General features: G+C 42.7%; 1 long non-coding RNA gene across 1 annotated transcript; it reads right to left on the reverse strand.

Moving 5' to 3' along the window:
• Positions 1-6,124: 6,124 nt before the first annotated feature.
• On the reverse strand, positions 6,125-13,341 carry LOC126335700 (uncharacterized). The gene is made up of 3 exons (XR_007564897.1): positions 12,925-13,341; positions 8,546-8,719; positions 6,125-7,391 (listed from the first exon to the last, which is right to left on the reverse strand). It is a non-coding gene; the product is annotated as an uncharacterized LOC126335700 (long non-coding RNA).
• Between the last annotated feature and the right edge of the window lie 356 nt (positions 13,342-13,697).

A 13,697-nucleotide genomic window follows, 5' to 3' on the forward strand; every position in this document is an offset into this window, starting at 1 on the left:
TCTCCAGTCGAATTACCGACCAAAATCGTAATTTCCTTCTTATACCTTCTTACAAGGTTACTACAATTTAAGCTGTAGCACACCACAAATTTCCTTCTGAAACGCTGCTAACACATTTGTTGGAGAAATTCTTGTCTGTGATGTACCTAGTGCGTCAGGTAGCATGTCAAAAAACGTTTTAAGCTTCAATTAATTATTCATCTTATTTCAGGCATTTGACGGGACATTCAATCCACCCCATAAAAAAAAAAGAAAGGCTGCTCTTCTAACTATTAAAAGGAAAGGAGAGCATCATAATCAAATCTCTCTTTTCTGCACACGCACACGCACGCACACACGCACGCACACACAGACGCACGCACGCACACACACACACACACACACACACACACACACACACACACTACCGCTCGCGCGCTTTTCCGTGTGACTTACATTACTTGCATAGAGTGATATTCTTTACTGAAATGGAGATCGTTTCGTCAAAACACCTTGGCATGGAATTACATTTCCTTTGCACGAGTTGACCAAGCAGCCCGCTTCCATCGATCTCAGTCTTTCTCCTATGTACACTCGCTTCTACCATCGCATGCAATTTTGATCATCCAGCATTATATACCCTTCTGACTGTCGACTCTCAGAACTAATTCTGTTCAATTGTAGTTGTAGTTGAGAGCTCCAATGTCAGGCGCGTAATGGGGCCCCTTAGGGATATGGCAGCAAGAGAGGGGAATAAAACCAATGTGCACTCCGTGTGCATACCGGGGGGAGTCATTCCAGATGTGGGAAGGGTCCTTCCGGTTGCCATGAAGGGTACAGGGTGCACCCATCTGCAGGTGGTCGCTCATGTCGGCACCAATGACGTGTGTCGCTATGGATCGGAGGAAATCCTCTCTGGCTTCCGGCGGCTATCTGATTTGGTGAAGACTGCCAGTCTTACTAGCGGGATGAAGGCAGAGCTCACGATCTGCAGCATCGTCGACAGAACTGACTGCGGACCTTTGGTACAGAGCCGAGTGGAGGGTCTGAATCAGAGGCTGAGACGGTTCTTCGACCGTGTGGGCTGCAGATTCCTCGACTTGCGCCATAGGGTGGTGGGGTTTCGGGTTCCGCTGGATAGGTCAGGAGTCCACTACACGCAGCAAGCGGCTACACGGGTAGCAGGGGCTGTGTGGCGTCGACTGGGCGGTTAGATGGCCTCGGGCAACTACAGAAAGGGCAACAGCTTCAAAGGGTGCGGGGCAAAGTCAGGACATGCGGGGATCAAGCAGCAATCAGTATTGTAATTGTAAACTGTCGAAGCTGCATTAGTTAAGTACCGGAACTTCAAGCGCTGATAGAAAGCACCGAAGCTGAAATCGTTATAGGTACAGAAAGCTGGCTGAAGCCAGAGATAAATTCAGCCGAAATTTTTACAAAGTCACAGACGGTGTTTAGAAAGGACAGATTGCATGCAACCGGTGGTGGCGTGTTTGTCGCCGTTAGTAGTAGATTATCCTGTAGTGAAGTAGAAGTGGATAGTTCCTGCGAAATATTATGGGTGGAGGTTATACTCAACAACCGAGCTAGGTTAATAATTGGTTCCTTTTACCGACCTCCCGACTCAGCAGCATTAGTGGCAGAACAGCTGCGAGAAAATTTGGAATACATTACACATAAATTTTCTCAGCATATTATAGTCTTAGGTGGGGATTTCAATTTAGCAGATATAGACTGGGATACTCAGATGTTTAGGACGGGTGGTAGGGACAGATCATCGAGTGACATTATACTGAGTGTACTATCCAAAAATTACCACGAGCAATTAAACAGAGAACCGACTCGTGGAGATAACATCTTGGACCTACTCATAACAAACACACCCGAACTTTTCGACTCTGTAAGTGCAGAACAAGGAATCAGTGATCATAAGGCCATTGCAGCATCCCTGAATACGGAAGTTAATAGGAATATAAAAAAAGGGAGGAAGGTTTATCTGTTTAGCAAGAGTAATAGAAGGCAGATTTCAGACTACCTAACAGATCAAAACGAAAATTTCTGTTCCGATACTGACAATGTTGAGTGTTTATGAAAATAGTTTGAGGCAATTGTATAAAGCGTTTTAGACAGGTACGTGCCGAGTAAAACTGTGAGGGACGGGAAAAACCCACCAACCCTCCGCGGTTCAACAACAAAGTTAGGAAACTACTGCGGAAGCAAAGAGAGCTTCACTCCAAGTTTAAACGCAGCCAAAACCTCTCAGACAAACAGAACCTAAACGATGTCAAAGTTAGCGTAAGGAGGGCTATGAGTGAAGCGTTCAGTGAATTCGAAAGTAAAATTCTATGTACCGACTTGACAGAAAATCCTAGGAAGTTCTGGTCTTACGTTAAATCAGTAAGTGGCTCGAAACAGCATATCCAGACACTCCGGGATGATGATGGCTTTGAAACAGAGGATGACACACGTAAAGCTGAAATACTAAACACCTTTTCCAAAGCTGTTTCACAGAGGAAGACCGCACTGCAGTTCCTTCTCTAAATCCTCGCACAAATGAAAAAATGACTGACATCGAAATAGTGTCCAAGGAATAGAAAAGCAACTGAAATCACTCAACAGAGGAAAGTCCACTGGACCTGACGGAATACCAATTCGATTCTACACAGAGTACGCGAAAGAACTTGCCCCCCTTCTAACAGCCGTGTACCGCAAGTCTCTAGAGAAACGGAAGGTTCCAAATGATTGGAAAAGAGCACAGGTAGTCCCAGTCTTCAAAAAGGGTCGTCGAGCAGATGCGAAGAAATATAGACCTGTATCTCTGACGTTGATCTGTTGTAGAATTTTAGAACATGTTTTTTGCTCGAGTATCATGTCGTTTTAGGAAACCCAGAATCTACTCTGTAGGAATCAACATGGATTCCGGAAATAGCGATCGTGTGAGACCCAACTCGCTTTATTTGTTCATGAGGCCCAGAAATTATTAGATACAGGCTCCCAGGTAGATGCTATTTTCCTAGACTTCCGGAAGGCGTTCGATACAATTCCGCACTGTCGCCTGATAAACAAAGTAAAAGCCTACGGAATATCAGACCAGCTGTGTGGCTGGATTGAAGAGTTTTTAGCAAACAGAACACAGCATGTTGTTATTAATGGAGAGACGTCTACAGACGTTAAAGTAACCTCTGGCGTGCCACAGGGGAGTGTTATGGGACCATTGCTTTTCACAATATATATAAATGACCTAGTAGATAGTGTCGGAAGTTCCATGCGGCTTTTCGCGGATGATGCTGTAGTATACAGAGAAGTTGCAGCATTAGAAAATTGTAGCGAAATGCAGGAAGATCTGCAGCGGATAGGCACTTGGTGTAGGGAGTGGTAACTGACCCTTAACATAGACAAATGTAATGTATTGCGAATACATAGAAAGAAGGATCCTTTATTCTATGATGATAGCGGAACAAACACTGGTAGCAGTTACTTCTGTTAAATATCTGGGAGTATGCGTGCGGAACGATTTGAAATGGAATGATCATATAAAATTAATTGTTGGTAAGGCGGGTACCCGGTTGAGATTCATTGGGAGAGTCCTTAGAAAATGTAGTCCATCAACAAAGGAGGTGGCTTACAAAACACTCGTTCAACCTATACTTGAGTATTGCTCATCGGTATGGAATCCGTACCAGATCGGGTTGACGGAGGAGATAGACAAGATCGAAAGAAGAGCGGCGCGTTTCGTCACAGGGTTATTTTGTAACCGTGATAGCGTTACGGAGATGTTTAGCAAACTCAAGTGGCAGACTCTGCAAGAGAGGCGCTCTGCATTGCGGTGTAGCTTGCTCGCCAGGGTTGGAGAGGGTGCGTTTCTGTATGAGGTATCGAATATACTGCTTCCCCCTACTTATACCTCCCGTGGAGATCACGAATGTAAAATAAGAGAGATTCGAGCGCGCACGGAGGCTTTCAGACAGTCGTTCTTCCCGCGAACCATACGCGACTGGAACAGAAAAGGGAGGTAATGACAGTGGCACGTAAAGTGCCCTCCGCCACACACCGTTGGGTGGCTTGCGGAGTATGAATGTAGATGTAGATGTAGATCGCGAAAGGAGTTCTTCTCCGAATGTCGAAAATACACTGAGGGGGAAAAAATCACAACAGCGAAAAACAATTAATGTAGAGAAATGAAATTTCGGGACTACATTTGTCTAGGCAATGCATTTGAGTGACTGCCGTCGTAAGATCACAGGTTAATGAAAGCCCGGGATAAGCCATTGAAAATGCGAAATCCTGGTACATTAATAACCGGTGTAACCGCCAGACAGTTTAATGCAGGCATGGAGATGTCCTTGTTAATGACTGAACCGTTCAGTCATGTACAGGTGCTGGATGTCAGTTTGTGGGCCGGTGTTCCATGCCCGTTGCATTTTGTGAGTCAATACAGGCACGATTAATGCTGTTTGTGAATGACAGTCGAGTTGTCGTTCGATGATGTCTCACATGGCTCCATTGGAGACATATCTGGTGATCTAGCAGGTCAAGTCAATATATCGAAACTATGTAGAACATATTGAATTACAACAACGGTGCCCGCCGATGTGGCCGAGCGGTTCTAGGCGCTTCAGTCTGGAACCGCGCGACCGATATGGTCGCAGGTTCGAATCTTGCCTCGGGCATAGATGTGTCTGATGTCCTTAGGTTAGTTAGGTTTAAATAGTTCTAAGTTCTAGGGAACTGATGACCTCAGATGTTACGTCCCATAGTGTTCAGAGCCATTTGAACCATTTTGAACAACAACAGTGTTGTGTACACAGTTCCGCGTAGTCAGCGTGTACACAACTTTCCCCCTAGAGCGCGCCCCACTAAGCATAAGAGCGCAGGCGCAGCACTCGTCCATCTCCGCACTACGAGATGGCGCTGCCTTAGAGACAGACCAAATTCTGCTTCCGCTGATCCGCCTATTAATATGTAACGCAGCCAATGAGATTGCTGCTAATGTAGAACCTTTTCTCCTTGTGGATCACACTCATGCAGTGATACTTGAATGCACGAGGTATTATAATGAGTGTACAGACCTCTGATTAGTCAGTCTGCATTTGAATGCATTAGTCTGTACCAGTCTGCATTGGTCTGCACCAGTCTGTACCAGTCTGCATTAGTCCGTACCAGTCTATAGTCAAGTTTCAGTCTGCACCTAAGAGACTGTCATATTCCTGTACATATCCATGAAAATAAATGTATAGACACTTTGCCAAGTATCAGAGATATGTGAGAATAAGATTAACGTGCCAAGACCAAAGGAACTTCAGACTGTCAATTGTAAATAGCATCCAGAATCAAGTTACGTAATTTTTATACTTGTTATTATTTTACTAAATGTGTGTGAAAGTTAATCAAGTTCTGTTTAAAGTTGGTCACCGTCAATCTGCTGCTCTAAGCGTGCAAGTGGCATTTCTATCGTCGGACCTAAAGGCAGCAGATAAACACGCCATGATGAGACCACAAATAGATTGCTGACACTCGCCTACTTCGGTAGAGCGACAAGTCAAATAATCTGATGTTGTGTGTACCGAAGGTATCACAGTATGCACACCACAAACGGTATTTGATCGAACGTTATCCTGTTAGTAAACGCCCACAGGAAAGCTGTTTAAGAATGGCATCACGGCAGTTCGAGTCACCAGACTGACGTACAATTTTCAGTCTGGCTGCATGGGATAACCACGAGAGTACTCTTGCTGTCATGGGAAATTGAACCCCAAACCATAGCTTCAAGTGTAAGTCTAGGATGTGTAGTAGGTAGACAGGTTGGTTGCGGGCCCTCAACTAATCTCCTTCGAACCAATACACAACCATCACTGGCACCGAGGGAGAAACAGTTTATCAGGAAACAACACAACATGCACCCAGCCCTCCAGTGAACCTCCACTTTCTCACCACCGTTACGTGTGCTTACAGCGACCTGTTTTGCATCCTCATAGCGGCACTATTGGTGCCACTCTTATGCGACTATCGCGAAATTTGAATAGACGTCATCTTTCAGATGAGAAACACGCCAGCAACTTTCGTTTACGTCACATAACTTCACCTTGCTGTTGCGATATTTTTTTCCGTCTGTGTATACCTTTCTTTTTGAAAACCTTATTAATCATTGCGTCCCAAGAAGTTTTATTTAATTATATCTGTATATGTCATACATACAGGGTGTGTCAAAAAATGTATACACACTTTGAAGCGTCATAGATAATTTATTTCCCGTTCTACAACGTTAAATTTCTGGAAATGGGAAGCTTAAAGTCCAATTGGAAAAATAAATGTACTTTGCAAATGTGATTAATGTTCAAACTGGTGGCCTTCAGCATAAATACATTTCTGAGTACAAGTCACCACCACTGATTCTGTACAACATACCAAAGTGTCGAATGAGATTTCTGCGCACACCGCCTGAATCTCATTCCAAAGTGCGTCCAGGTTACGTGGTTTACGTTTGTACACCTCATATTTTGCTGTGCCCCATAAGAAGAAATCCTTTGGCGTGAGGTCTGGAGAGCGTGCAGGAAACTCGATTGGTTCCCTGCGTCCCATCCACTGGCCTGGCACACTGTGATCCAGGTATGCTCGTACGTCCCTATGATAGTGCCACGGGGCGCCATCTTGTTGGAAATAAAACTCATCATTACCGTATAATGCACGAATGACAGATAATATGGAGTCAGAAAGCTTTGTTAGGTAAGTTTCTCCAGTAACAGTACATTCAAAATGGAAAGGCCCAATGAGTCCCCTTGGAGACAAACCACACCACACATTTATGTTGGGCAAATTCACAGCCTTTTCAACAGTAATGTTAGGATTATCTTCAGCCCAGTACACACAGTTGTGCCTATTGACAGTTTCATTGAGTTTGAACTGGGCTTCATCCGACCAAATTATGCTACCCATAAATCTCGGTTCACGTCTCACTATCTACTGAACCCATTCACAAAATTCTAACCTTCGATCTGGATCGTCGTCACTTAGCTGTTGCACCAGCCTTGGAATGTACACATGAAACTTGCCTTTCTTCAGAATGCATAGCACACTACTAGTACCTACATTACTCTCACGTGCCGCTTTCCTTGAAGATTTTTGAGGCGAGGGCTGAAACAGTTCCAAAACGGCAAATCATCACTTGTAGCTGTACGAGGTCGCCCTGGTCGACCTTTATGCACATCACACATGTTCCATGGATTTGGAATTTGTCTCGTAGACATGTAATTCTTATCCTTGAAGGTGGTTCTGTACCATACTCACTTCTCCACTGTCTTCGAACCGCAGCTACAGTCTCAAACTTCCAGTACCACTTAATTATCTGCTTCCGCGCTTCAAAGCTCAAACGCACGTCCGCCATGTTGCAGTTACTTCCTAGCCACTGCTGCCACCTGTTGAAGAAACATAACATTACTTTCTCACAAATATTTAACCTTGTAGAACGGGAAATAAATTGTCTGACAGTTCAATGTGTGTACACATTTTTTTGACGCACCCTGTATATTTCAGGTTTTATGAAGACCAACGTTAGGATGCATAACATGAAGCTATATTCTCGAGTTTTTCCCCATTTTAAAGTGTCATACGTCGGCCTTTTTTCTCCATCGTAATAAATAAATATGTTTATGTCCATACTTCTTAAAATCTTTGGCAGCTCAAATTGTTAGAAGTGTGACGGCACCTCCCTTGTTCATGTCAGTTTTCACCGGCAGCTGAGAAACTTTTTGTTTCGTACTCCAGCCCAGGTGAAATCCGAGAACATTTTTCGGCACAAGCAACGCATAATTTGGCGTCCTGCTGCCTCCTGCTGCCTACCTTTGCTCAGGTATTCAATAACTTTCCATGGACTTTTACTCATTTTGCTGCCTGTTGCTGAATAGTGGCTTTCACCCTTTTCCCACTGTGGACCTGGGTTCGATTACTGGAATGGTTACAGTTTAAACTGACACGTCCATCACAGAGATGATATCAGATGGTAGAACTGCACCAATTTATGAGCAACACGAGATTTATTATTTTCTTACCTGCAGTAAGGATAATATTGAAATACGATGAAGGAAACACCTCCTAACGTTCCGCAAAATTATATTTATTCGCACAGGAATCGGCTTTCGGCCTCTCAAGCAATCTTCATGTGACAACTGAATGTCGCAAACACTAATAAAATGACGAGCGATTTACACACACATTATTCACACGGATGATAGAAAAGACACAAAAATGGTGACGTGTTGGGTGTTAACGTTGGAAAGTTATACTTTTTTTGTCAGATAGAAATAATTGGACCAACTAAACAAAATGAAAAAAAAAATATATATGCTTTTGTAATGACGTGATAGGCTTTCAAAATCCAGAAACTTCAGTCAAATCTCGAACTATGAAAGGTTTACGCTTCCGTCAGACAAGCACAAGATGCCTGCCCTCTTCTTTTGCTCTCAACTTATTAAAGAAAAATCCGTGCCAAAACTCAAGCAAAGTTATTCTAGAACAAAGCTAGTCATTCAAATTCCATTACATGATAACGACTGTTCATAAATATTCTTACCTCCGTCATTTGTTCCGCTGAGAGATTCATACGCCTATCCGAGGGTGTGGTAGAATGAGTAGTCGCTGGAAAAATGCTTATTACTTCCTTAATCGCTCGATGGACTTTGTAATGCTGATTCATTTTTCTGTGCAAAGCGTCTGTTACTGTTGTGCATTTCACTGACGCGCAGCTCTAATTCCGAAAAGATACAAGCAAACAACAACGTTAGACTTGTGTGCAGCAAAGAGTTTATAATGCACAGGAACAATTGTCGAAACCAAAGAGAATATGAGTACTGTCGAAACTGAAAAAATAAGGGACATGAGACTTTGACATAAACAACAACTCTATACTAATTTTTACAAAATATGCATTCGATCATTGTTATAAAAAATAAGCACCTATTTTGACTTTAATATAACAAGTTACACGAATTCGAAACTATAAATCACAATCGTAATAATATCTTGCACTTGGATCACTTCAGCTATGGCACCAAATTAGTGCCGTAATTTGGAGCCATAGCGATCTGGTGTGGTTTTTCACCTGGACTAGTATGACGGAATGTATTTTTCAAAGGAAGATCAATTCTAAACTGGGAGGTTCAGACGTTCTTGCGGAGAACAGTGGTTTTTATACGTGGATAAATGTGTCATGAAAATTTATATTTTCTCCAGTGCATCCATGCGAAAAGCTCGAACAAAGAAAAAACGTCACTTGGATCAGTATGATTCTACGGTCCCCAACGTTTTGGTTAAGTTTCAATTTAACTTGGCTCGAATTTCACCCTTGGGTCGTGGTTGAGGAATGTGATACATTTATGATGGGCCAGCGGCACATTTTACTGTTAATGGGAAGCAACATCCAATGCGTGAGTTTGCTCCTAGTTAGGTAGACTCAGCACAGCCTGTACTTTTGCCTCCAAGCTCACTTGACCTTAGTTCTCTGGATTTTTATCTCTGAGATAATCTAAAAAAAAATGAAGTGTGCAGAACTTCTTTCCGCATTACTGAAGGACTGGAGCAGCGAATTATACATTCATGTCAAGATTTTCGACATGATTCAGTAATTTCTGAAAGAATTCGTACCTCACTGAAGAGACTTGTTCAGTATCACATCCAAATGTGAGGATGCCCTTTAACAGACAGGAGTGTACTTTAAAGTAAAGTTTACCATATAAAACACTAAAGTAAAGGGTGGGGCGAATAAAATAGCCCAAAGGACAGAGCTCCCGGCCGCAAAGAAACACAGCAATGGAAAGGAAATACAGTACTAACCTCATTATAGCTGATTTTGAAAGTGTCCACCGTCATCTGTTGCCACTTTTGGGCCCTGGTCAGCTAGGTTCTGAAGGCGGATCGAAGGTGGACTGCTGGAATTGCTTCAGTTTTCCCCGAAATGTTGTGCTGCAGTTCTTGAAGACTATGTGGACTGCTGCGATACATCTTAGACTTTAAGGTCCCCCACTCAAACGAATAGCACACTGACAGATCAGCTGTTCCAAGATTCGGTCAGCTGTATCGGCAATTGCACCATCCTATTGGAAGTAACTGTAGGCCTTTTCCTCCTCCGATATTGCTGCCAAAAATGGCTTCAATATGTTGGCAATGCTGTGCGCCAAAGACCAGGCCACTTTTACTTGTCCCATCCTGTAGTTACATATTTCTTGTCAATGTAGGCCATTTAGGTCGTGTTTTAATAGTAAAGTTTATATTTCAAATATTAATCAGGACAATATTTGATATTAAACTCAGTGGCAGCTCATAACCACAGATTAGCGATTATCTTGCTCCACATTTGTGGATCCTTGTTTACTGAAACGTTTTTGATTCAGTTCTCATATACTTTCACTTATGACAGTTTTCACTCCTGAGTAAGATACCATGAGCGCAAATTCTGCACTTGCATGTCACAGGCTTCTCTTTCAACTCGGCACCCCGAGTCGGTGCTCGTATCGCTTGGACCTTAAAACCAGACCTGTTTCGGTCAACGAATTTAGTAAACTCGAAGGTCACTTACTGGGGTCTTCCATAAGAAACAGACACTAGGGTTATTTCAAAAGTGCTACACACTTCACACGTAAGACCGTTACGGTGGTTTGATCAAGGTGAAATTCGTGTGAGTTGTGAGCGAGCCTTTAGACGCGACGGTCGTATATATGTTTAATGGTCCGCGCGGCTGTGCCGTGAGTAATTAACTTTTAAACTGAAACCGAGTCAGGTCGGATACATATAGTTACTTGCGTTCCTACATCAAAATAGAATCCCTAAATGAAAATATACTAGAAGGTATCAGATAGATTATATAATGGTAAGACAGAGATTTAGGAACCAGGTTTTAAATTGTAAGACATTTCCAGGGGCAGATGTAGACTCTGACCACAATCTATTGGTTATGAACTCTAGATTAAAACTGAAGAAATTGCAAAAAGGTGAGAATTTAAGGAGATGGGACCTCGATAAACTGAAAGAACGAGAGGTTGTACAGAGTTTAAGGGAGAGCATAAGGGAACAATTGACAGGAATGGGGGAAAGAAATACAGTAGAAGAAGAATGGGTAGCTCTGAGGGTTGAAGTAGTGAAGGTAGCAGAGGATCAAGTAGGTAAAAAGACGAGGGCTAGTAAAATCCTTGGGTAACAGAAGAAATATTGAATTTAATTGATGAAAGGAGAAAATATAAAAATGCAGTAAATCAAGCAGACAAAAGTGAATACAAGCGTCTCAAAAATGACTAAGCGGAGATGGCTAGACGACAAATGTAAGGATGTAGAGGCTTATCTCACTAGGGATAAGATAGATACTGCCCAAAGGAAAATTAAAGAGACGTTTGGAGAAAAGAGAACCACTTGTATGAATATGAAGAGCTCAGATGGAAACCCAGTTCTAAGCAAAGAAGGGAAAGCAGAAAGGTGGAAGGAGTATATAGAGGGCCTATACAAGGGCGATGTACTTGAGGACAATATTATGGAAATGGAAGAGGATGTAGATGAAATGGGAGGTAAGATACTGCGTGAAGAGTTTGACAGAGCACTGAAGGACCTAAGGTGAAACAAGGCCCGGGGAGTAGACAACATTCCATTAGAACTACTGACAGCCTTGGGAGAGCCAGCCCTGGCAAAACTCTACCATTTGGTGAGCAAGATGTATGAGACAGGCGAAATACCCTCAGACTTCAAGAAGAATATAATAATTCCAATCCCAAAGAAGTCAGGTGTTGACAAATGTGAAAAACCTACGTTTCTAGCATTTGTAGACTTAGAGAAAGCTTTTGACAATTTTGACTGGAATACTCTCTTTCAAATTCTGAAGGTGGCAGGGATAAAATATAGGGAGCGAAAGGCTATTTACAATTTGTACAGAAACCAGATGGCAGTTATAAGAGACGAGGGACATGTAAGGGAAGTAGTCAATGGGAAGGGAATGAGACAGGATTGTTGCCTATCCCCGATGTTATTCAATCTGTATATTGAGCAGGCGGTAAAGGAAACAGAAGAAAAATTTGGAGTCGGAATTAAAATCCATGGAGAAGAAATAAAAACTTTGAGATTCGCAGATGACATTGTAATTCTGTCAGAGACAGCAAAGGACCTGGAAGAGCAGGTGAACGGAATGGACAGTGTATTAAAAGGAGGATATAAGATGAACATCAACAAAAGCAAAACGAGAATAATGGAATTTAGTCGAATTAAATCGGGTGATGCTGAGGGAATATGATTAGGAAATGAGACACTTAAAGTAGTAAAGGAGTTGATATTTGAGATGCAAAATAACTGATGATGGTCGAAGTAGAGAGGATATAGAATGTAGACTGGCAATGGCAAGGAAATGGTTTCTGAAGAAGAGAAATTTGTTAGCATCGAGTTTAGATTTAAACGTCAGGAAGTAGTTTCTGAAAGTATTTGTGAGGAGTGTAGCCCTGTGAGGAAGTGAAAGATGGACCATGAATAGTTTAGACAAGAAGAGAATAGAAGCTTTCGAAATGTAGTGCTACAGAAGAATGCTGAAGATTAGATGGGTAGACCACATAAATAATGAGGAGGTATTGAACAGAATTGGGGAGAAGAGAAATTTGTGGCACACCTTGACTAGAAGAAGGGATCGGTTGGTAGGACATGTTCTGAGGCATCAAGGGATCACCAATTTAGTACTGGAGGCCAGTGTGGAGGGTAAACAGATTCAGAAGGATGTAGGTTGCAGTAGGTACTGGGAGACGAAGAGGCTTGCACAGGATAGACTGTCATCTGTCATGGAGAGCTGCATCAAACCAGTCTCAGGACGGAAGACAACAACAACAACAACAACAACAAAAAAGTGGGTAAATTATTTTAATAAAATATAATAATAAATATAACCTTAACTATTAGTTAATATTTCATAACATAAAATGGGTACTTTACTTTTTTCATAGGAAGTATAGGGTGTTGACATTGTTAAAAACAATTCAGAACTATGAGACTGCTAGTTTGTCTATAAATTGGATTTTCACAAAACTCTATTTCTGTCATAACTTCGATAGTGCGCTTTGGAGCCTTAAGGTTCTCAGTGCCTCAATTGTCGTGTATAGAAGCAGTGGTGGTAATATTTCATTTAAAAATTAGAACTTCACTCTATCATTAAAATGGAGACAGAAGATTTTAATAAAAAACGAAACACAGTTTTCAAAAAAGTAAAAAGTAAAGTTCAGATTTGAGTGTTGACATTCTCGGCATATGCTGTTGATGAAAAGCTCTCCGGTTTCCAGGCGGGTGGCAGTGTTATAAAGCCGCGACGCTTCGACAAGTGAAATACGCATCATTTTCTGGCAAAGTGTCCAGAGAGTTTGCGGATGCCGTCGCACTTATATCTGCAGTGTGACCCCCCCCCCCCCCCCCTCCACCGCGCTCCGGGAGGTTGGGTACAGTGAGGCCGGCGAGTGGGTGGGGGATGACGTCGCGGTGGTGGGGGTAGCGAGAGCGTCGTTCGCATCTCTGTCAGAGCATTCCGGCTCTGTCTCACGAGCAGGACGGCGGAGGGCGCGCTTTCGACGAATTGCTGCTATCGCTCGATTCCATGCCGCACTAATATCCTTCGTCTCTGTTAACCAGATTTTCGATGGACTCTTTTATGGCGCTGTCCCAATCGGCGGCTCGGCAGAGCACCTTGGTGTTCTCGAAGTGAAATGTGTGATCTT

Source organism: Schistocerca gregaria, chromosome 1 (assembly GCF_023897955.1).
Source record: "Schistocerca gregaria isolate iqSchGreg1 chromosome 1, iqSchGreg1.2, whole genome shotgun sequence".
In the NCBI taxonomy this organism is placed as follows: domain Eukaryota; kingdom Metazoa; phylum Arthropoda; class Insecta; order Orthoptera; family Acrididae; genus Schistocerca; species Schistocerca gregaria.